The sequence below is a fragment of the Sarcophilus harrisii genome, chromosome 2 (genome assembly GCF_902635505.1).
Source record: "Sarcophilus harrisii chromosome 2, mSarHar1.11, whole genome shotgun sequence".
In the NCBI taxonomy this organism is placed as follows: domain Eukaryota; kingdom Metazoa; phylum Chordata; class Mammalia; order Dasyuromorphia; family Dasyuridae; genus Sarcophilus; species Sarcophilus harrisii.
In genome coordinates, this window is record NC_045427.1 from 445629722 (window position 1) to 445654435 (window position 24714).

Sequence of the window (24714 nt, forward strand, 5' to 3'; positions counted from 1 at the left end):
AACAATATCACTATCAGACTTCTACACCCAAACAGATCAAAAAAAAAAAATAAAATCCTTTATGTACCAAAATAATTACAGCTACTTTTTGTGTTGTAGTAAAGAACTGGAAATTAAGAGGGTCCTCATCAATTGGGAAATACTTGTCCAAATTTTCTTACATAAATATGATGGAATACTGTTGGGATGTTAGAAATTATAGGGGACAGTTTCAGAGAAACCAGGGGAAATTTCATTGAATTGATAGTGAAGTGAGCAAAACCAGGAAATAATTTATACTACTAACAACATTGTAAAAAAATTTTTTTGAAAGTTTTAAGAATTCTGTCCAATTCATTGATCAATCATGATTCTAAAGGAGTGATGATAAAAAATACTACTCACCTCTTGACAGAAAGATGGATTAAATATGCAGAATGAAATACATTTTGTGACATAGCCATATGGGATATGGTTTTGTTTGACTATGAATATTTGGCTACAAGAGTTTTGTGTTGCCTCTCCATCTGCAATCTCCAAGAGTGAGAGTAGGGAGAAAATGGGGGAGGGAGGCAGGGAATGCTTGTTTAATTGAAAAAATAAAATTTAATTTTAAAAAAGAGAAAATGATGGATTTTGAGAAGGAAAATATATACATTTTGGTATGGTAGACATCTCCATCTCTACTAGAATGTTGCATGGTAAAAAGATGTTCTACCACCCAAAATTGGCAAAAAGCTTTGTACTAGTGACTCAGATGCTTACTATCAACTATAATTGAAGTACCAGTATCAGACACAAGCATTACAAATCCTAGAGAGAGCATAAGATCTAGAGCTAAAGGGACCTCAGAGACCATCTGTTTCAAAACCCTTATTTAGGAAAGCACACTGCTAGCAATTAGCAGAGACAGAATTCAAACCCAAATCCTGAGTACAGGTCCAGTTCTCTTTCTAGACTATACAACAGTGACATCATTAAACAATATCACTTCTTTTGAAAGGATCACTTAAGAGCCTGTGGGTTGATGAGGCATTTGAAAAGATTTGAGGTAATTGCCTTTAATATGGTGGTAAATCACAGGATTAACTGTTAACTCTTCTCTCTCTAATCTTTGATTCCTTAGATGAAGGATAAGTAAGACCAATCTTATAAGTTCATACATCTATCTTTTATGTATCAGTTTGCCTTAATCTTATGAGTTGTAGGGATCTGCAAAATAATTGTAGTAATTCTTATTCCCTACTCCCCCCCCCATTAATGATACCAAGAAAGAGCCTCAGATGAAAGGCACATTATTAATATTCAAAGAATAAACCCATATAACCATTTTAACATATACAGCTAACAATGGGCCAAATTGGCTTTGTGGAAGATAGAGAGCTGGCATCCCAAATTAGTTTGTGTAAAAGCAGAAATTCTTCCCCCAAAGGTCTCCAAACCATTCTCAAAGAATATCCTGATTATCAATAATGTATTATAGCTTTATAGGAACATTACTGCCTTTGTTGTCTGAAATGCAGAATCAGCCACATCTGGCAAACGTCCTAGAGCGAAAAAGTCTTTCATTGAGTGTATAATTCCAAACGGTTAAATAGATAACACCAAATGATAATCGCACCACTCTTCAAAATAACACCAACTTTACTTCAATCAGAAACAATGCCTTTTGTGTCTTAAAAATATCTCCTGTTCCCTGATTATTTAGAGAGAGGGTTTGTGCATATTTGAACCTGTGGATTTGATGTAGAATTAAATTCAACACACTGTTCTTCCATTAAAGTCTTCCATTGCCTCATTGTGGCATGTATACATCTTAAAAGCAATGCCACAAAAAAAAAAAAAAAAAAAGCCCCATAAAGCTGAAAGACTTTAAGAATGGTCTGGCAATGGTCTCCATGTATGCCCTCTGAAAACAAGTCTAGTTAAGTGCGGAGAAACTCATCATTAGAAGTGGATTTACCAGGGCTGCATTAATTTTTTCAACACAGCAGTTCATAAAACTATATAGTGGATATAAACATTTAGATTGCAATTAGCTTTGACTGAGGGAGGAATGACACTGGAAAAGTCATATATCCTTTGATCCAGTTCAGTTCTTCCTCATGAGCTCTAGTTCTGTATCACTAACTGCCTAACATTTCCCATGGGGTGTTTCATAGGCAAACACAACATGTGCAAAATAAAACTTAATATCTTTCCCTTCAAACCCTCTTCTCTTCCTAACTTCTCCCATTTTGTCGAAGGCACCACCATCTTTTCAGTTCATCTTTGACTCCTCCTTCTTCCTCACCCCATCATATCCAATCAATTGCCAAAGCTAGTTAACTGCATTTTCATATTATCTCTTAAATCTGTATCCTTCTTTCTCCTCACACATTCATTTTCCACATCCCTTTTAATTTGTCTGCTGATTCCAAGTCACTCTCCTCTCCAAACCACACAATTTCCAGTCATATTCCAACAGAGGTTTGACTAGGGTACTTCCCTGATCATGAAGCTCTAATGGTTCTCTCATTTCTAGGCTCAAAAGAAAATATTTGACTCTTAAAACCCTTAACAGTCTAGAACTAGGTACTTTCGTGGATTTAGTACATATTACTTCTCTTCATACTATATTTCAACCAAACTGGCCTTCTTGCTTTTCCTCACATGTATATGCCAATCCTCATCTTTGTGCTTTTGCATAGGCTCTATACCTGGGATGTCTGTCCTCCTTATTTCCGCTGTTTAGAACCCCTGATTTACTTCAAAGCTCAGATGAAGTGCCATTTTCGACATGAAGGTTTTCCTGATCTCTCCATTTATGAGTGTTCCACTCAAAAAATTACATTATATTTACTCTGTATATACATATATGTGTGCACATCATCTCCCCTGTAAAATATAAATTCATTAAGGAAAGGAACTGGTTATTTTTTGTTCTTTATCCATGAAACTTAGCATAGTGCCTGACACATAGTATACGCTTAAATGCTTGTAACATATCTCATTGAAAAAGCAATTGACCTGGAAAATAGATCCAGGAGAGGTAATTTAAAAGTTATTGGACTACCTGAAAGCCATAAAAAAAAAACAACAACAACAAAAAAAAAACTTAGATATCCAAGATATCATCTTTTAAGAAATTATCTAAGAAAACTTTCTAATATTCTAGAACCAGAAATAAAATAGAAATTAAAAGAATCCACTGATTACCTCCTGAAAGAGATCCCAAAATGAAAACTTCCAGGAATATTATAGCCAAGTTCTAAAGCTGCTAGGTCAAGAAGAAAATATTGCAAACAACCAAATAGAAACAATTCAGATATTATAGAGACACAGGATAACACAAGATTTAGCAGTTTCTACATTAAAGGTTTGGAGGACTTGGAATATGATATTCTGGAGGGCAAAGGTATTAGGATTACAACCAAAAATCACCTACCTAACAAAACTAAGTATGCTCTTTGAGGGGAGGGAAAGAGAAATGAATAGTCAATGAAACAGAAGATTTGTAAACATTCTTGATGAAAAGACCAAAGCTGAATATACATAAAAAATTCATACATAAAACTCAAAAGAAGCATAAAAAGGTAAAGAGGAAAGAAGTCTTAAAATACTTCAATAAAGTTAAACTGTTTGCATTCTTGCTTAGGAAAATGATACTTGTAACTCCTAAAATCTTTCTCATTATCAATCCAGTTAGGAGCACACATTGACAGAGATAATGGGTGTGAATTGAGGATGATTATCTAAAAAATTAAAATTAAGAAGCAAGAAAGAAGAATGCACTGAGAGAAGAGGGAGCTAGAATAAGGTAAATTACTTGACAATAAAAGCATGAAAGAGCTTTTATAATAAAAGGGAAAATGGAGGAGATGGAGGTGGGATAGAGGAGAAGGTGTGAACCTTACAGAATTGGCTCAAAGAGGGAATTACATACAAGCTCATTGAGTGTAGAAATCTAGCTTGCCATTCAGGAAAAGTAGGAGGAAAAAGAGATAAGAGGGAAGCTGAAAAAAGAGAGGGCAGATTGGGGGAGGTAAAAGGCAGAGGCAATACAGTTTTGAGAATGGAGAGGATGAAAGGGGAGAGAGAGTAGGATAAATGAGGGGGGGGGAAGAATAAGATGAAGAAATACATAGTAATCATTTCTGTGAAAAAATATTTACAGGGGCAGCTAGTCGGCGCATTTAGGGAGTCAGGATAAGACTAAGTTAAGTGTCTCAGACACTTGACGCGTTCTAGCTGTGTGACCTTGGGCAAGTCACTATTGCATCAGCAAAACCCCAATTGCATCAGCAAAAACCAAAACCAAAACCAAAGAAACAAAACAAAACCAAAAAATACACACACACACACACACAAACACACACACACACACACACACACACACATATAATGGTAACTTTTTCTGATAAAGACCTCATTTCTCAAATATATATATAAAAAAAGAAAATTTATAGAAAAAAGAGCCATTCATCAATTAATAAATGGTCAAAGGATATGAACAGATAGTAATCAAAACTATCTATAGTCATGTGAAAAAGTGCTCTAAATCACTATTGATTAGAGAAATGCAAAAGAGAACAACTCTGAGCTACCACCACACACCTATCAGATTGGCTATTATGACAAAAAAAATTTTTTTAAATGATAAATGTTGGAGGGGATGTGAGAAAATTAAAGCACTAATGCACTATTAGTAAAGTTGTATGTTGATCCAACCATTCTGGAGAGCAATTTGGATCTATGCTCAAAGAGCTATATAATCATGTATATCTTTTGACTAAGCAATACTACTATTAGGTCTGTATCTCAAAAGAGATTTTAACCTCAAATGAGGTTTAAAAAAAAAGGGAAAAGGACCTAAATGTACCAAAAAATATTTATACTGGTTCTTTTTGATGGCAAAGAATTGAAAATTGCAGGGATGCCCATCAATTGGGAAATGATTAAGCAAATTGTGCTATATGATTGTGACGATGTATTATTGGGCTATAATAAATGACAAACAGGATGCACTCAGAAAAACCCGGAAAGACATATGAACTGATGCAAAGTAAAATGAGCAGAATCAGGAGTTGTACAAAACAGCAATATTGTATGATGATCTACTGTGAGTAACTTAACTATTCTTAGCAATACAATGATCCAAGACAATTCTGAAGGAATTGTGATGAAAAGTGCTATACATTCCCAGAGAAAGAACTGGTGGCACCTGAATGCCTATCAAAGATACTTTTTCTTTATTATGGGTTTTTTTCTTTTTTCTGTGTTTTCTTTCACATCATGACCTACGTAGAAATGTGTTTTGCCTGACTACATATGTATAAATCTTTGTCAAGTTGCTTGCCTTTTCAGTGAGAGGGAAGGGAGAGATGGAAAGAATTGGAACTCAAAATATGACAAAATGATGTTAAAATTGTACATATAATTGAGGGAAATAAGATATTAAATTAAAAAAAAACATTTAGTCCTCTTCACACATTTTACATGGCCTTCCTCCATAACTTTGGGGTTACAAAGATCATGTTCAGTCTTCAGGAGTTCTCATAAATCATTCTTGTTATCTCCACCAAGAATTTCTCCTAGGATTATCATAATATGATTCAGGTCTAGGTCTTTTCAGAAAAGACAATGGACCCTAATGTCCCATACAAATGCTCAAACAAATTTATTGCATACAGGAACGAGCTTTATTTCACCCCAAAGAATATGATATATGATACTCAAAAAGCTCATCCTGGAAGCTAAGAACAAAAGACAACAGATTCATTCCTTCCTCATCCTCAATCTTCCACAGGAACTTGGGCTTATTGTGTTGTTAACCCCTCTGACTCTCCTAACCCCCAGTCAAAGGGGAAATTATTTTTTCATTCGAAAGTTTCATTAATAAGTCAACTTCTTTCTCCCAGACAATAGCAATTCAGGTAATTCATAACACTAATCAATGTCAAGATCTAGATTTGCTCCAAAATGTTATATATTTGCCTCTTACTGTTTCTACCCTTAACTGGTCTAATAATTCTTTCTGGTTTCTCCTCCTAAATTCCTCTACTTGTCCAGGGATCCCTCTTGTTATTATTCTGTCAATACCTCTGGCCACTAATATCTCCCTGGAAAAACCAAAAATAGTGTAGGTCTTTCACTTCCTACTTCAGAGCACTTTCTACTCTATATGGCAGACATATGTTAACTGAACCATATTAATGTGGCAACATATTATTGTGACTATCATCTAAGAACCAACCTAGCTAATTTTAAAGAAGTTCATCTATCCTGTAGGCTACAGGGTGATGGATTTTTCAGTTCTTATAAGACATACTTGTGACAATAGAAAGTGTACCCACACCAATAATAGTCACAACTTCTTGAAATATTCAGGCAAGAAATTATTTCTCTCACTTTCTAAAGAGCTATTAAAAGATGAAAAAGGCCAAATGAAAACAACTACTAATTGGTGTTTTCATCATTGATTTTAACATCTTAGGAACTAAGTTTTAAGTCCACTGCTTTGGAAATCTTACAGCACAGATAAATTGGCTAAATAAAGTTATATAGTAATTATACTGTATAAGGTAAAGATTATTGCTATCCTATCCCCAAAATGGAGAAACACATACTGGAAGTTCCCAGGGAGTTCCTAGAAGTGCATTTCCAGCAGTGTAGGTCTCACGATTAATATTATTTGCATAATCCACAGGTCACTGGTACTGTATTTTAATTCCACAATTATTTTACACCAATTACATGACTGGTGAGCTGGCCTGCTAGCAGCCAGCATTTGGGCTATTTATAAGAGTTCTGTCATTTTAGACATTTATCAACATATTCCCTTATTAAGTTCACATAGAACACTGTGCTAGTGGACAGAGAAAGTATAAAAATAAATAAAGCTCAGTCCCTGACCTCAAGAAGTTTACAATTAATGTGCATGTGTGTACCTGTGATTGTGTGTATGAGAGAGAGAGAGAGAGAGAGAGAGAGAGAGAGAGAGAGAGAGGCAGACATGGAGAAACAGAAATAGGAAAGGAGGGGAAGGGTTTGGAAGTATGAGAGTCTGACCCATAAAATAACTATAATGCAAAATAGGACATGGTAAGTGCATAAGAAAAAATGCAAATGAAGTGAGAGTGAAGGAGGTCTGAGGAAGGACAGATTTTTCTGAGGGGGATTTTTTTCTGGAAGGGGTGCCATTTGAGCAGGCCTTTGGTAAGATACAAAGAAGAGAGAAGAGGCAAAGAATTTCTGATAAAGGGAATTGGATGAATGAAGGCCCATAAGAAAGAAAACACTGAGTGATAAATAAGAAAATGGTACCATTGACAAAAATAAAATTGCTGGGAAAGGGGCAGCTGGAACAAGACAATGAATTTAGTCCTAGACAGAATTATAGATTCATGTTAGTGCTTTCTTGAATATCTTAAAACTCACAGAAACATTTAAGTTTATATTCTCATTTTTTAAGAGAAGAAAACAAACCCAGAGAGGGTAGATAGTTATTTAACTAGGATTAGGACTCAGGTCTCCTGAATTGCAAGTCAATATTTCTTCCAACACATCACAATCCCTTTGGGAAGCTAGAGACATTTCCACAACTTCTTGTTTATATAATGATTATCTTTTAGGATGTCAAATCCTCTTCACCCGAGGGTCAAACTTTTAAGGCAGATCTTTCTCAGTGGCTTCTTTTTGAACTCTAGTTCTTGGTATGGAGAAGGGGAGAAAAAAACACTGGCATTGCCATCTGTTCTTAAAAAAAAAAATTCTCTTTCCTTGGCCGACTGCAAACGCCCTAAATGCAAACTGAGTGGGATCACGGGGGATGGCAGTGGTCCAAAATACTAGAATGCAATAAGACTAATGATGAGGAAGATAAGCCAAATGCCTTCCAAAAACACAGGAACCTTCAACCATTAGCACAAAAGGCAACGCCTAGAAATCTCATTTACTTCTTTAAGGGAGAAAAAGACTTTGAACTCTCCTCCACAGTAGTTTAGGCCAACACATGCAGTCATCGATATTAGAATCATCAAATCATGAAATGTTACAGCTGCAAAAGCCCTTCATGCTCACTAATGTGAGCAGGCCTCAGCTTCCTCATCTTAAAATGTTAGGCTTGGACTAGATTGTCTCTGCATCCCTCTCAGCATCATGATTATATCATGCTGAACGTACTAAAAGGACCCAAATTAGAACATAGGATGGTAGAAAACGGAATGCAAGATCTAGACCTTAGAGGAAAGTCTAGTCTAACCTGCCCCATTATTTTACACCTAGTCTGAGGCCCCAAAAGGGGAAGAAACTTTCCCAAAGTCACACAGATAGTAATTTCTGAAGCCAGAATTTGAACTTGGGCTTGGCTTCCAAATCAGGGATCTTTGTGCATATGACAGCATCATTGACAAATGGGGTCAGTTTTGATTTCTCCCAAGAAATTTCCAAATGCCTCCAAGCTCTTCTTGGTTCTTAGGATTTAAAGCTGGGAGAGATTTCAAAAATCACTTCAACTAACCCCATATGTGGCAGGTGAAACTGAAGCCCTGAGCAGTTGGGTGACTTGCACAAGGCCAACAAAACCGGAGACCAGATTCAAATTCAGATCTAGCAGTTCTAAATCCAGAGGGAAAGAGGGCAGGAGGGAAGGGATCTAGAAGAGAACCGGGTCAGTGGGCAGCTTAAAGGGAAATCAGAATGAGTCCTCCTCAGCAGTACAGCTAAAACCCAGCAGAGGAATTCAAGGGCTTCCTCAAGAGCTGTGCTGAGTCCAAAGACATGGGCACCAGGGACATACCGCTTCTATGGGTGCACGAGAAACAGAGGAAAGAAGTTAGGATGACGGAGAAGAGATCCAGAGGGACAACTTTAAAAGCTGGGCAGGAAGAGGCAGGAAAACATTTAGGCCTCCAGCCAAGTCTTGAAAGCATCCAAAACAGATGGTAGGAAGCATTCAGGAAGGGCTTTCAGCCACCAGATAGGTTTATCAAAGTGGTGCCATCTTCCTCCCTTTGGGGTAGGGATATTTAAGGATCCCCTGCTTGGCAGCCTTTGCCCCTGGCCTCAGCCTTCAGTTTTCCTGGTGGAAAAGAGGCCTCTTTATCTAATAGTTCTTTTGACTATCCTGACTGAAGAGAGTGCTCAAAAATTGAAATTGAATTACTAAAGACAGAAATGGTGATTTTAATTTTTTTTTTATAAACTGTCACTTGATTTCTCTTGGCCTCAGTTTCTTCATCTGTAAAATGGGAATATAAATACCTTCCTACCTATTTTGCAGAGTTATTATGAAAATACTTTTAAAACTTTAAAATGCTACAGAAATATGAAATGACTGATAAATGAATATTTAGAATAAAATGGCATTTTTGAGACTTAGTCCAATCTCCTGTCCATTTTAATAATTGACATTTCCCTGATCACATAAGATCATGACAATTTCCATGTCAGGAGAATAATTCAATGCATCTCTTTTGGGGAGATATGGCACCACTCAGTGAATCTGGATTCAACTCCCAGCTCTACTCATATAGCCATGGACAAGGAATTTAACTCCTCTTTACCTCAGCTTCCTCATCTGTAAAATGAGGGGATTGTAAATGGGATCTCTGTTTTCATTTGTCTCTAAATCCTATGATCCTATAATATATTTTGAAGATAATAAGGGAAAGCCGTGTCTTTCAGAGACCATGTTTGGAATACTGTTATCAGAATATGTTGTCCACATTTACTAGAATGGAAATTTCTAGGAAAAAGAACATTTCATGTAGAATAACGAATGGAAGGAGGAAATCAGGGCAGACTATACTATGCTCATCCTTATATCCTGGGCATCTTGCATGAGGCATTGCAAATAGTAAATAGTTAAGAAATCTTTATTGAATTGAATTTCTAGAGGCAACAAATAACCCAATTCTCATTTAAATTAATCCTTAAACTTTTAAATAAATTATTTGACCAGAGAGTACTTCAGATGTCATTTAGTCCAACACCAGGAAAAAGACTTGACCCAAAGTCTGTCTCTGGCATATCTCAAACATCAAATATATACATTCTCCTTAGCACTTTTGTTAGACAAGTGATGATGTCCACTCACACAGACTACTAGGAACAAATAACGTCTCATAATGAAATGAACAATGCCACAATCTGCCACTGGTTCATCTTATTGCCTGTAATAAACTCAAAACTGACCAATACACTCAACAAATTAATTTTTCTTTACTCATAGTTTGAATCAGTAGTGTCACAAGATTGGGGAGGGCATAAGAAATAGAGTTAGGGACTCTTAAACTACCAGAAAACAAATTGTTTTCAAGTTCTCTCTAGCACTACTATAATTGATATGATATTTACAAATGAATTTTTTTGTTAAACCACCCCTAGGACATCTCAATTTAGTATGATTCAAGCTAAATTGTTGTCTTTCCCTATAGAATATGCACTTGATTGAGGGCAGGGACTATCCATTTTTGTCTTTGTTCTTAGAAGGCAACATTTCTTTCCAAAAAAACCTAGCTTTCCAAACTGGGTTCTTGGAAAACAATAGGCACTCAATATATGCTTATGAATGTTGAATTGAAAAACATTAAGAGCCTCCTAAAAGCATTGAGCAAAGTATTGGATACATAAAGACCAAAAAAAAAGAAAGAAAGAAAGAAAGAAAACAGGCAATATCTCTGCCTTCAAGAAATTTAAAGCTTAGCAAAAATTTGGGAAGGAGGAAGGGCTCAGTCTGTACATAAATAACTATAATCCATATTACAAAATGATAAAAGTACAGGCTCTAAAGGCCTCAGCTTTATGGTTAGATTGGTTTGAATGGGGGGAGGTGTATATCCTTGAAAGTAACTGTACCCCTTTACAAATATTCTGTGATTTTTACTTTTCATGAATCTGACAAAATGAACGTTCAATTGGGTAAGAATGTGTATAGTAAATGCTTACAATTTTAAGAAGTGATGTCAGTTGCAGTATTTTCTGTGGCAGTTACACATGATTTGAGAAGGGAGATACTATTTAAAGCTCTCATAACACTGGTTATAGGACTACAGATAAGGTAAAGATAGCCTTTAGAGTATGTGTTTCTGGATGATTGTAATTTTCTCAATAAGTTGCCCTTTGTCTAGCCTGAGAGATGAATGACACGGGAGTATTTTGACTAAAATTCCCTAGGACATTTCAGAATTGTCCTAGCTGTTGTCCTTGTCCTTGAAGTTTCTGTGGCAGTATGGTATAGTGGGAAAAACACCAGACAGTCAGGATACCTGGTCTCTACACTGCTATCAATCACCACATGTGATCTGGGGCAAAAAGCTTCCCTTTTTTGGATTATTTGGATTAGTTATTAGTATTATTAGGGGCATCAGAGTCCTCAGCTCTAGAAGAAGTATTTGGATTAGTTAGCCTGAATAGTCTAAATTCTAACATTATCTCTTAAGGTTCAGCTCTGCCTTTCTATATCTATATTTTAGTACTCTTATTTTCTAATGGCTCTTCTATGTTAATAATTTATGTTCTTTTTTTCTAACAATTTTAGTTCTAACAATTTATGATTTTTTAAATTCACATTGTAAAATAAACCTGAGACTCAGAGTTAAGATTCCCCTGATGACACCATGTTCTAGAATTTTGCTGTGAAACATATTCTGGGTTTTAGTCTATGTATCAGAATCTCAGGGATGCAGCTCATGTGTTGACATGTTCATTCATATTTGTATTCTTTGATAGAACTATTGTTATGGATAATTTCTTCAGTGGTATACTCAGGCTAAGTTAATCCTGTGCACTTTTTGTACTGTCATTCTATAAATTCTTCAAAGAATTTACTAACAAACTGGAAACCTTCATCTAATTCTTTTAATATTTCATAAGTATCAGTTAAGTACTCAGGCTATCCACCTATTTTCCCAAAATCTCATTATGCCTCTTTTTTCACCATTCATGTCCTTGATGATATATCTTTTTATCATTTCTGATATCATTATTGATAATATATTATAATCTGCTCACATTCAATGTGAGTTTTTGCACCACTAATATATTGTTGATGGAGTTATGAGATCATCCAATCATTCTGGAGAGCAATTTGGAGCTATGCCCTAGGGGCTATCAAACTGTGCATAACCTTTGATCCTGCAATATCATTATGGGATCTGTATGCCAAAGAGACAATAAAAAAAGGGGAAAGGACCCATATGTGCAAAAATGTTTGTAGTAGCTCTTTTTCTACTGACAAGAAACTGAAAATTAAGTGGATGCCCCTCAGTTGGGGAATGGTATATAAAAGTAATGGAATATTATTGTCCTATAATAAATGATTTTTCTTGCACATCATGACAAATATGGAAATAAGTTTTAAAGGACTGCACATATTTAATCTATCAGAGTACTTGCTATCTTGGGGAGGGAGGGAGAAAAATTTAGGACACAAAGTTTTACAAAATTGTATGTTGAAAACTATTTTTACATGTATTTAGAAAAATGAAATATCATTAAAATTGGGGTTTTGTTTAGAAAAAATAAATTTTGGGGAAAATGTGATAGAAATTGAGTTTATTCAAATGTTGTTCAATATTCCAAATGTGATGCAACTTCATCTCCTCAGTTCCTCATTTTACTCATCATGTAGTGAAAATACCATTCACATTAGAATCAGAGAACCTGGGTTCAAATCTCAGTTTTACATGACCTTACGTACATCACTTAACCTCTTAAACTCTTTCCTCTTTTGTAAAATGAACAATTCTAAATCACATCTTTCTCATTCTGTTGTACACATTAGCTATTTGTAGTAACTGTCCAAAGTATGTGTGCAAATGACCTCACTTAAGTAACTGCCCATCAAACTGCATGATATAATTTAAGTAATTATGGAATTATTTCTTGGTTTTTCTTATTGATAGAGTAGTTCATCTCTTGAGTAACTGTGGATCTCATTGGGAATGCTTGTAGTATTTGAGGGTTTGATGAAATCAAAACAATGTCACCTGCAAACAGGAACATCTAGAGAACCTTATCTGTGCTATTGTGACTGATTTTTATTTGTGGGGTTAAGGGTGGGGTGATCTATGAATTTATAGGTCTAAGAAACTTATGCTTCTACCAGTGCATCTCAACATCTCTCTGCAACCAGTTGAATTAAACTTGCCTGGGGCCCTGAGCATTTCAGTGCCTGGTCACATACACAGCCAATATGTGGCAGAAGTAGGACATGTACATAATTCTTCCTGACACCCAAGAGCAACTCTTCATTTTTTGACTATACTACCTCTCATATGTCTACTAAAATTATCCTCTAAATGTTTATTGTTTGATCTAACTGCTTATTAAGAGTCAATTAAAGTTACCATGTTCAATTAACTAAAAGAAAAAAAGCAGGCTGTTTCTACTTCCTGAATTTATTCACATAATAAATATACTTGAACATCATGACTATATTATTAAATGCAGCCTGGTTGAAGAAAGTCAGCAAATCAAGTTTTTTATAATGTCCTTTCAAATCAAGTCATTCCATTCTATTCTTTCATCCCCTTGTCTTGTTAAAATGTAACATGTTAGAAGTGTAAGAGATCTTAGAAAATAAAATGTTAGGATGTTGAATGTTAAATATAGAAAGAAATATTAGAAAAAGAATGTCAGATCATAGGACAAAAAATGTTAAGACTATTAATGTTAAAAAGGCCTTCAAAATCATCAGGTGCAATCCCTTCATTTCACAGATATGAATATTGAGGATAAGAAAGGGGAAATGGCTTGCCAAATGTCATAACACTAGATGGTGGCAGTTTCTCTGAATTCTAGATTAAGACTCTTTAGGATGATAAAAGGATTTTTCTGATGGAGGATTTTTAGGGAGTTTGTTTTGTTTTGTTTTTAAGAGTAGCCAAAACATTTTATAAAACTTGTTAATTCCTAAACAGACCTTCTTTCTCTCTCTCTCTCTCTCTCTCTCTCTCTCTCTCTCTCTCTCTCTCTCTGTCTCTCTCTCTTCTGTCTCTCTCTGTCTCTCTCTCTCTCTGTCTCTCTCTCTCTCTCGTCTGTCTCTCTGTCTCTCTTTCTCTCTCTCTCTCTCTCTCTCTCTCTCTCTCTCTCTCTCTCTCTCTCTTTCCCTTTCTTTAAACAAGGAAAAAAACCCTTTATTTTAAAAATAAATTTTTCTTAAAGATATAAGATGCATGCATTAGTGTATGCATATATATATATATATATATACACAAACACACATATGTACAACGTTGGTGTATTTTGATACTGTTTAAATTTGTATTATCAAGGCTAATCATCAGAAGACAAAACATTTGGAAATGCAAATGATCTAAAAAAGATTTTAATGCAAAAAAATTGTTTTAAAGAAGTATTCTATGAAGTTTTAAAGTTCTACATTTTGAAATAAAATACTGAGAATGTTACTAGAATCTAAAAGGGTGTATATTAGATCTTCTTTGGCTCAGATCTATTAAAAACCATGTGACAATAGTAGCAAACAATTGAAAATTAGGAACTGCCCAGCAATTGTATAATAGCTGACCAATGTAATGGAATATTGTTGTGGAATGAAAATGGATAAAAGGGACAGTTTTAGTGAAACCTGGATACCTAGTCTTAACACATTTTCAGAGGAAAATGAATGAAACAAGGGGAATCATTTATACAGCCTATAAAAACAAACAGGCAGTTAGGCGATTCAATGGACAGAATGCAAGACCTGGAGCCAGAAGAACTCAGGTTCAAATGTAACTTCAGATGCTTACTAGCTATGTGACCCTCGGCAAGTCACTTAACCCTGTTTGCCTTAGTTTCTGTAAAGCGAGCTAGAGGTGGAAATGGCAAACCATTCCAGTGTCTTTGCCAAGAAAACTCCAAATAGGGTCACAGAGAATCAGATACAAATGGAAAACAACTTTACAACAAAAACTCGAACTTAATTTGTTCTTTTTCTGGCTTTTTTAGTTTTATTCCCAATTCCTTGATCTCCTTTTCTATTTTATTCATGAAGTTATTTAGAGATATAAAATTTCCCCTAAGAACTGCTTTGGCTGTATCCCATAGGTTTTAGTATGTTGTCTCATTATTCCCATTCTCTTAGATGAAATTATGGTTTGTTTCTGTGATTGCTGTTTGACCCACTCATTTTTTAGAATTAGATTATTTAATTTTCAATTGGTTTTAGTCTATCTTTCCCTGCCTTTTTATTAAATATAATTTAATATTCTTTTCTAGATAAACTTCTATAGGACAAATCTTGAAGTCTAATTATGGGTTCCCGCAGACTTCCTAAAGTAGCATAAAACAGGTTCTATAATAACTCGTTCTTTTCAGGAATATCAGTATAATTCTAAAAAATCTGTTTCATCTGTTCCCTCCTCTTCTTTCCAACTCCCCCCACCATATGATTCAGACCTTCATCACTTTTCACTTAGACTATAATAATCACTTTCTCACTGCTTTTTTTGCCTTTTTTCTTCTCCCCCTCTAAAATGTTCTATATCTTCTACCAGATTTTGTAATATGCAATTCTGGTTTTGTCATTTTTTTGCTCAATAATCTTCAATGACTAATTCAAATACCTTTTCCTTCAGAAGCTTTTTTGGAAAGCCTCCCATCTGAAAATGATTGTTCCCTTCATTTCATAGGACATTTACCATATTTTAATTTGTTTTTATTTATTTCTGAATGTATTATATCCTTCTGTTGCCTTTATAAGCTCATTGATTGAGCTTCTCCAGAGTTTAATACACTGTAATATATACAGAAGGCATTGAATAAATGATTAGTCTGTGAATATCAAGAGAGGTCTTAAAGATGAAAGGGACCAATTCCCTTAATTTATAGATTAGAAAACTGAGGCTCAGAGAGATGAAGTAACAGTCAGAATTCATTCACAGATCTCATCACTCCAGATCTAGTATATCATACTACTTCAAATTTTAGCAAATATTTTTAATTCTGAGTAACGTCTTAAAAAAAAAAAAGAACAATAGCAACAACAAACATTTTAGGGAAAGATGAGAGCTTCTAGGAATCTGAAAGTATTCCCTTTGTATTAGCAAAGTGTGCCTTGAGATCACCTAAAAGAGGGGAAAACATATAAACTTTAAGGGATAAATGTAGCACAAGAAAAACTGTTCTCCCTGTTTTCTGTTCTGGGGGGAAGAGCCATGCTCCCCTTAATTGTGCCTAGGGTAATAATTTACAATTGATTAAACAGTTTGTATTTTTTTCCAACCTCCTTTTTTCCCCTCCATCTCCTCCTCCCCTCCCCCCATGGAAAATTACCCAAGAAGGTGAAGATGTGCTTAGACAATCATATTACCATATTCCAACAATCGCAATTTGCAAAATAATAATTACATCTCCCGCTATCTGGTAGCATTAATCAAACCGCCAGGTTTCATTCCATTTTAAATATTGATGAAATGTGATTTTCCAGCCTCACCCTGGTGTGGCAGGGTTATGGAAGCCGGCAGAGACTGACAAGGCGAGATGGATAGTGAGCAGGCAGCTGCTATAAAAGAGGACCGGCATCTGTGATTTAAATTGGTAGCTGCACAGTCAGGTAGAGTGTAAAAAGGGTAGTCAAGAGGCTGTTAAGTCCAATTACTAACAATCAGGGAGGGGTTTGAAGACTCGTTCAGTACAATAAACCCAGTTTGTCTTGTTTCAGAGGTTACTACTGAAGAGGTTGCAGCTGTACTGATTCGAATAGCCCTAAAACTATAGTACTGTAATTATCAACCAGTCTTCTTTTCGTGTGGCAAAAGTGTGTTTAACCAGAGTTTAACTCTTTGTGTTCTGACATGCCACTGCCTCCCCACACACCCAGCTATCCCCCAGGCCAGGCAGCCAGGCCATCCTTCAGAGCTTTCAACTTTGGTAAATCCTGAGGTACTGCACCCTTCCCCTAACAGCTCAAACATGATGTGGTACCCAAGCACTTGGAGAATTGGTATAAGGCCCAGGGTCCAGAATGAGAAACTGAGGTACAAAGCCTCCAGTCAATTGCTCCAATTTCCTCAGGCCACATCAAAAAGATCTGGAGAGTAGAAACAAAGCAGGGTGGGGCCTCCATTCTTAAGGATAAAGGGGAACCTGGCGTCCTTGGGTCTGTTACCTTTTCATGACTCAGAATGTCAGTTTTTAGCAGATGGCAGCTTCATCCCTTGCCTGGCACTGAGGAAACCAAAGATTCTCCATGGAAAAACACCAAGGTCATGACTTCGATGCCTCCTCTCCCCCATCTTTTTTTAAAGTGCATCTCCCATTTCTCAAGATTCCTTGTATTCTTTGTTCTCTGAGTTTCACGAGATTGGTTGTCATTCTCCCTCCAAAAAACCAACAGTAACAAAAATTATGTTATCTTTTTTTAAAGCTTTTGATTTTCAAAATATATACATAGTATCTAATTTATATTTTAATATATTTAACATCTACTGGTCATCCTGCCATCTGGGGGAGGGGATGGAGTGGGGGGTAAGAGGTGAAAAATTGGAACAAGAGGTTTGGCAATTGTTAATGCTGTAAAGTTACCCATACATATAACCTGTAAATAAAAGGCTATTAAATAAACATATATATATATATATATATATATGTATGTATATATATATATATATACATAGTTTTTGACATTTGCTCTTGCAAACCTTGTGTTTCATTTTTTTTCTCTCTCCCTTCCCCCACTTATTCCCTTAGACCTAAGTAAATAATCCAATATATGTTAATCATATCAATTCTTTTATACATATTTCCACAATTATCATTGCACAAGAAAAATCAGATCAAAAGTAAAAACAAAATGGAAAGAAAAAAAGCAAGTAAATAACAACAACCACCAATAAGGTGAATATACCAAAAAAGTGAAATGTGATCCACAATCCTCTCTCTGAGTACAGATAGTTCTCTCTTATCACAAGATCATTGGTACTGGCCTGAATGACCTCGATGTTGAAAAGAGCCACATCCATCGGAATTGATCATCACAATCTTGTTGTTGCTGTTCTCTTGGTTCTACTCACTTCACTTAGCATCAGTTCATGTAAGTCTCTCCAGGCCTCTCTAAAATCATCCTGCTGGTCATTTCTTATAGAACAATAATATTCCATAATATTCATATATCATAATTTATTCAGCCATTCTCCAACTGATGGAAATTCACTCAGTTTCCAGTTTCTTGCCATTACAAAAAGGGCTGCCACAAATATTTTTGCACATGGGGGTCCTTTTCCCTTCTTTATGATGTTTTTGAAATATAGGCCCAGTAAAGATCAAAGGGTATGCCCTTTGATAGCTCTTTGGGCATAATTCCAAATCATTCTCCAGAAAGGTTGAATCAGTCCATAACTCCACCAACAATGTATTAGTGTCCCAGTTTTCCCACATCCCCTCCAACATTTATCATTTTTTTTCCTGAGGTACAAAGCCTCCAGTCAATTGCTCCAATTTCCTCAGGCTACATCAAAAAGATCTGGAAAGTAGAAACAAAGTAGGGTGGAGCTCCCATTCTTAAGGATAAAAGGGAACCTGGTCAATCTGAGAAGTGTGTAGTGGTGCCTCAGAGTTGTCTTAATTTGCATTTCTCTGATCAATAGTGATTTAGAGGATTTTTTCATATGACTAGAAATATTTTTAATTTCTTCATTTGAAAATTGTTCATATCCTTTGATTATTTATCAATTGGAGAATGGCTTGTATTCTTATAAATTTGTGTCAATTCTCTATATATTTTAGAAATGAGGCCTTTATCAGAACCCTTGGATGTAAAATTTTTTCCCCAGTTTTCTGCTTCCCTTCTAATCTTGTCTGCATTGGTTTTGTTTGTGCAAAAACTTTTAAACTTAGTATAATCAAAATTTTACATTTTGCATTTTATAATGTATTCTAATTCTTCTTTGGCCACAAATTCTTTCCTTCTTCACAGATCTAAGAGGTAGACTATGCTTTGTTCTTCTAATTTGCTTACAGTATCACTCTTTATGTCTAAATCATGAACCTGTTTTGACATTATCTTGGTATAGGTTAGGTGTGGATCAATATCTAGTTTCTGTCCTATTATTTTCGGATTTTCCCCGCAATTTTTGTCAAATAGTGAGTTCTTATCCTAAAACTATGCTATGTTTGGCTTTACAGATAGAATTGAGAGGCCACATAGTAAATAAATAGGGCTCCAGAGTTTACAAGAACTGGATCCAAATTCTATTTCAGACATTTACTAGCTAAATGATCTTGGAAAGTCACTTAATCACTCTTCACATAGGTATCCTCAAGTTGTAAAAAGAAGATCATGGCTATGGTGGCCTCTTTTGCGCCTTCCAGCTCTAAAATCTATGAATCTAATTTGTGATGGCTAGTATCCAGTATGCAGAAGTCATCAGTCCTGCACTTTCTGTTGGAGTAGTCTATTCTATTTTAGACACTAACAAGACTGCATTACTTTTTGGTTCTTATACATGACCTCTTATGCCCCCATGTCTTAGCTCATACTATGCTGAAATGTCTTCCTTTTCCCTTTTTACTGTTAAGTTCCAACTCAAATGCCATCCCCTCAGAAGCCTTCTAATTATAATTGTGTCATCTTTTCACTAGTCTAGGTAGTATCTTATGTAAACATTGAACCTTCCTCAGTGTTCTGCACCAATAAATATTTAATATTTATTGTAGTCAGATCCAATTACAGAGGCCATATTTTAGGAAGAACATTGAGAGAAGACAGAGAATGTTCAGAGGAGAGTGACCAACACCATGAGGGGACTTAAAACCACATTAGGCTAGAATCAAAGACTTGTGGAAGAAATAACTAGTTTGGTCTAGAGAAGAGAAAATTTAGGAAGAACATGGTCAGTTTATAAGCATTTAAAAAGCCATCAAGTCAAATAGGGATTAAAATTGTGCTTAGTCCCCAAAGGCAGAACTAGAGCACTGGGTGGTCCTATTTACCTTGAACACAATGAAAGAGAACATGGCTCTTCTCCCCCTTACTCCCCTCCCCACCCACAAGAGGATATTGAAAACAATTTCTGTCTTGTTGAAATGGGTTTCTGTGTAAAAGAATTCTTTTGTGAAGTCTTTTGTAAAGTAAAAACCCAGCCTCTAATTTATCTTTTATATTACAGTGGATTTTCCTATACAGGCTGTCCCCAACTAACAAACTTAGTTCCAAAAAGTTTGTTTGTGAGTCAGTTGTTTGGAATGTGTAACACATTTTTCCCATGGAAACAGTGTTACAAATGGTGGTTGAGTTCCCAGGCCAGCCCACCAAAGCCTTTGGAGCTGAATTCTAGTGCTCTTAGTCCAGATTGCAAATTTGAACGACATCTTCTCTGTGATGATAGTCTTAGTGTATTAACTGGGATGCTTAGAGGTTAAGTGATTTGCCCAGTGTCACACAGTCAATGTGTCAGAAGCAGGACTTGAACTAGGTTCCTTCTGACCCTGAAGCCAGCTTACCATTCACTATATGCTGCTGCTTAACAGCCACAGAAATGGTCAAGCCTTATGCATTCATGAAGCACTTACTATGTTAAGCTCTGTTCAGCAACAACACATTTCTGTAGCATGATATTCCTTACAAAATACTTTCCCCACAACCCTCCTGGGAAATAGGTTTTGAAAATAATACTGTTGGGGCAGCCACAAAGCATGGTGGATAGAGCACCAACCCTGAAGTCAGGAGGACCTGAGTTCAAATTTGACCTCAGACACTTAACACTTCCTGGCTGTGTGACCCTGGGCAAATCACTTAACCCCAATTGTCTCAGCAAAAAACCAAACAAAAACAATAACAATACTGTCTCCATTCTATAGATAAAGGAATTGAGGCTCCAAGAGAAATTACCTAAGCCACATAAAGGTAATATTGGAGCTAGAATGTAACTATAATGGATGAAGCACTGGATTTGGAATAAAGAAAATTTATGTTCGGATCCAGTATCAGACACTTATTAGCTGTGTAATCCTGAGCAAGTTACACAGTACAGAAATCTCTGTGGCTCAGTTTCTTTAGCTATAAAATGAAGTGTATGATGATAATAGATTGGTGTCTCTTTGGCCCCTTATAATTCTTAATTGGTGATGCTGATTTTATCTTCAGATTCTGGGTCCTTTGTTTTTCCAACAACATAAGGATACTTAATCTCCCCCCACCCCTCCATTTGGTAGAGAGCCAACCTTTGGCAAAAATTTGAAATTTTGCTTGTGATCTTTCTCTTTTCCCTTTCTAATCCTCTCCCCAGTTTCCTAGTGTTGGTCTTCTTGGGTTCCCAGTGCCTTCATGCTTTCCTAAGCCCCCTTTTAGAACAGTGCACTTAGGTCTGCCTTACGCTAAAATGTTCTACCTCTACTTCCCACATTTAAAACTTCCATTCCCACAATTACTAGTTCTCAAACAGATTTAGCAAGAAAGAAATGATTTGACCAATTTACTCAGACATGAGGAATAATTCTTTAAACTTTCAGGAAACTCTATTCAAGTGACTCTCTAATCGAACAAAGTACAACAATGTAAAAAGTCTTGTAGTTAGATTTTGTCTAAGGGAAAAATTATCATCAATAAACTAGAAGCTGTCTTTGAAATGCATTGGCTCATCATAAGACCTATAGTTGGGCAATAGCCACCCTTCCCAACAGCAAAGAGCACTCCTATAAGCAAGCAACCTATATTGTCTAGCCTACAATGGGACTGGCTACAGTTAAAAAGATCCAACTGTACACTTTCACATGATTATGGATTAGAATAAATGACCTTTGCATTGTATCCAGCTGACTTGGTTTGTGGTAACTCATTCTGCTTAGCAGAAAAAGGGACTTGAAAGAGCCTTGGTTGGAGAAATAGCTAAAGAAATTGTGGTGCCTGAATATAATGGACTCTTACTGCATTGTGAGACAAGATGAATATGATGAGTACAGAAAGCTTGGGAAAACATCGAAACTGATCAAATAAGCAACACAATCTAAGTTATATTTTAATATATTTAACATCTACTGGTCATCCTGCCATTTAGGGGAAGGGGTGGGGGGGGGGTAAGAGGTGAAAAATTGGAACAAGAGGTTTGGCAATTGTTAATGCTGTAAAGTTACCCATGTATATATCCTGTAAATTAAAGGCTATTAAATTAAAAAAAAAAAAAAAAAAAAAAACAAAAACAAATAAGCAACACAAGTAAAACAATATACACAATGACTGTTGTTCAGTTGTTTCAAGCATATCTCACTCTTGGTGACCCTATTTGGAGTTATCTTAGCAAGGATACTAAAGGGGTTTATCATTTCCTTCTCCAGTTCATTTTACAGATGAGAAAACTGAAGCAAATACTGTTCACTGACTTGCTTAGAGTCATACAGCTAGTAAGTGTCTGAAACCAGATTTTAATTCAGGAAGATGAGTCTTCCTGACCTCAGACCCAGTACTTTATACATTGTTGTCTAACTGCCCCATTGAATGATGTGTAATACAAATGGTCAGACTTGTTCTCAGAGAAGGGATGAAAAGCATTGCATAAAATGTTAGACTTGTTTGGTTGCTTCTACTGATCTTTTCTTTTTATACCAAGAGATGACTCTTTAAATAGAAGAGGGATATATTAAAAAATAAAGTTGATGTAAAAAAAAAAAAGACCCACTATTTAATAAAATCTGCTTGGAAAGTTGGGAAATATTATGACAGAAACTAGGCATTAACCCACGTTTAACACTGTATACCAAGATAAAGTAGAAATGGGTTCATGATTTAGATATAAAGAGTGATATTATAAGTAGAACAAAAGATAGTTTACCTCAGATCTGTGGAGAAGGAGGGAATTTGTGGCCAAAGAAGAATTGGAGTACATTATTAAAAACAAAATAGATAATTTTGTACAAACAAAAACCAATGCAGACAAGATTAGCAAAAAACTGGGGAAAAATTTACTTTTAAGGGTTTTGATACAGGCCTCATTTCTAAAATATATAGAGAATTGACTCAAATTTATAAGAATTCAAGTCATTCTTCAATTGATAAATGGTCAAAGGATATGAATAGACCATCTTCAGAAGAAGAAATTGAAACCATTTCTAGTCATATGAAAAGGTTCTCTAAATAACAATAGATCCGAGAAATGCAAATTAAGACAACTTTGAGGTACCACGACACACCTCTCAGATTGACTAAGATGACATGAAAAGATAATGAATAATGTTGGAGGGGATGTGGGAAAACTGGGACTGATACATTATTGGTAAAATTGTGAACTGATTCAACCATTCTGGAGAGCAATTTGGAACTATGCCCAGTTATCAAATGGCATACCCTTTGATCCAGCAGTGTTACTACTGTGCTTATATCCCAAAGAGATCATAAAGGAGGAAAAGGGACCCACATGTGCAGAAATGTTTGTGGCAGCCCTTTTTATAGCGGCAAAAAACTGGAAACTGAGTGGATGTCCATCAACTGGAAAATAGCTGAATAAATTATGGTATATGAATGTTATGGAATATTATTGTTCTGTAAGAAATGATCAGCAGGATGATTTCTGAGAAAGATTATACGAAGAAGAAGATTATACGAAGATCAATTCTGATGGATGTGGCTCTTTTCAACAATGAGATGATTGAAGCCAGTTCCAATGATCTTGTGTTGTGTTTACATCCAGAAAGAGGACTATGAGAACTGAGTGTGGACCACAACATAGTATTTTTACTCTTTTTGTTGTTGTTTATTTGCATTTTGTTTTCTTATTTTTTTCCTTTTTGATCTGATTTTTCTTGTACAGCACAATAATTGTTGAAATATGTATCGAAGAATTGCACATGTTTAACATAGCCTGGATTACTTGTCATTTGGGGAGAGTGAGAGAAAGAGGGGGGAAATTTGGAACACAAGGTTTTGCAAGAGTCAGTGTTGAAAAATTATCCATGCATATGTTTTGAAAATGAAAAGCTTTAATAAAAAAAGAGATCAATAAAGAAAGATGCAATCTTGAGCACAGGTGGCACATAACTCTCCTTCTGTCCTCTCACATGTCCTACTCTAACTCTGGCCCTCTTTTGCTTTCTCCTATATTATTATAACAGCCTCCTAAATGGTCTTTCTTTTTCCAGTCTTCACTCTTTCCGATCCACCATTTATATTAATGTTGTTGATAGTAATATTTCTAAAAAAAAATTCATCATGCCATCCTTTATCTAACAATGTCTTTTGCCCATAGGACAAAATATAAAATCTTAATTGATTGATTTCAAAATCTGGTCCAACCTCTTTTTACAGCTTTATGTGCCAGGAATTGTTCTAGGCACTGGCAATATAAATATAAAAGAGAATCAGTCTTGATACTCAAGTAATGTTTACATTTATAATGAGCCAAACCAGTTGATTCATTATTCCATAATGTCATGGCCCATCTCTGTGCCTTTCTTTGTGCTCATATTGGTGCAGAGAATGGTCTCTGCCACTCCCCAATTATTCCCCATTTTCAGGGCCTACCTCATGCCATCTTCATCAAATCCTTACTTATTCCTCTCAGATGTGTTCTCTCCCTTCCAAGTCTGTTATAGTTTGGTTGAACCTCTCCCTATGTACATATCAACTTGGTTATAATTATTGTGTATTTATTATTGTGTGTCTCCTCTTTCCTATCCTATTATATTGTCGTTGAATACATTTTAGGCATCCTTTTTCAACTTAGCAAATCTCTCCACGCACACAAATACTTAATAACTGTTTATAGGAATTAACTGAATTCTAAAGACCAGGAAATTATTTCTCTACACAAGGGTTCTTAA

General features: G+C 35.7%; 1 protein-coding gene across 3 annotated transcripts in view; it reads left to right on the top strand.

The window, feature by feature from the left end:
- The window catches only part of MORN5 (MORN repeat containing 5), a 59731-nt gene that overhangs the window by 33638 nt on the left and 1379 nt on the right, over window positions 1-24714 (top strand). The gene's annotated exons all lie outside the window — the stretch shown is intronic.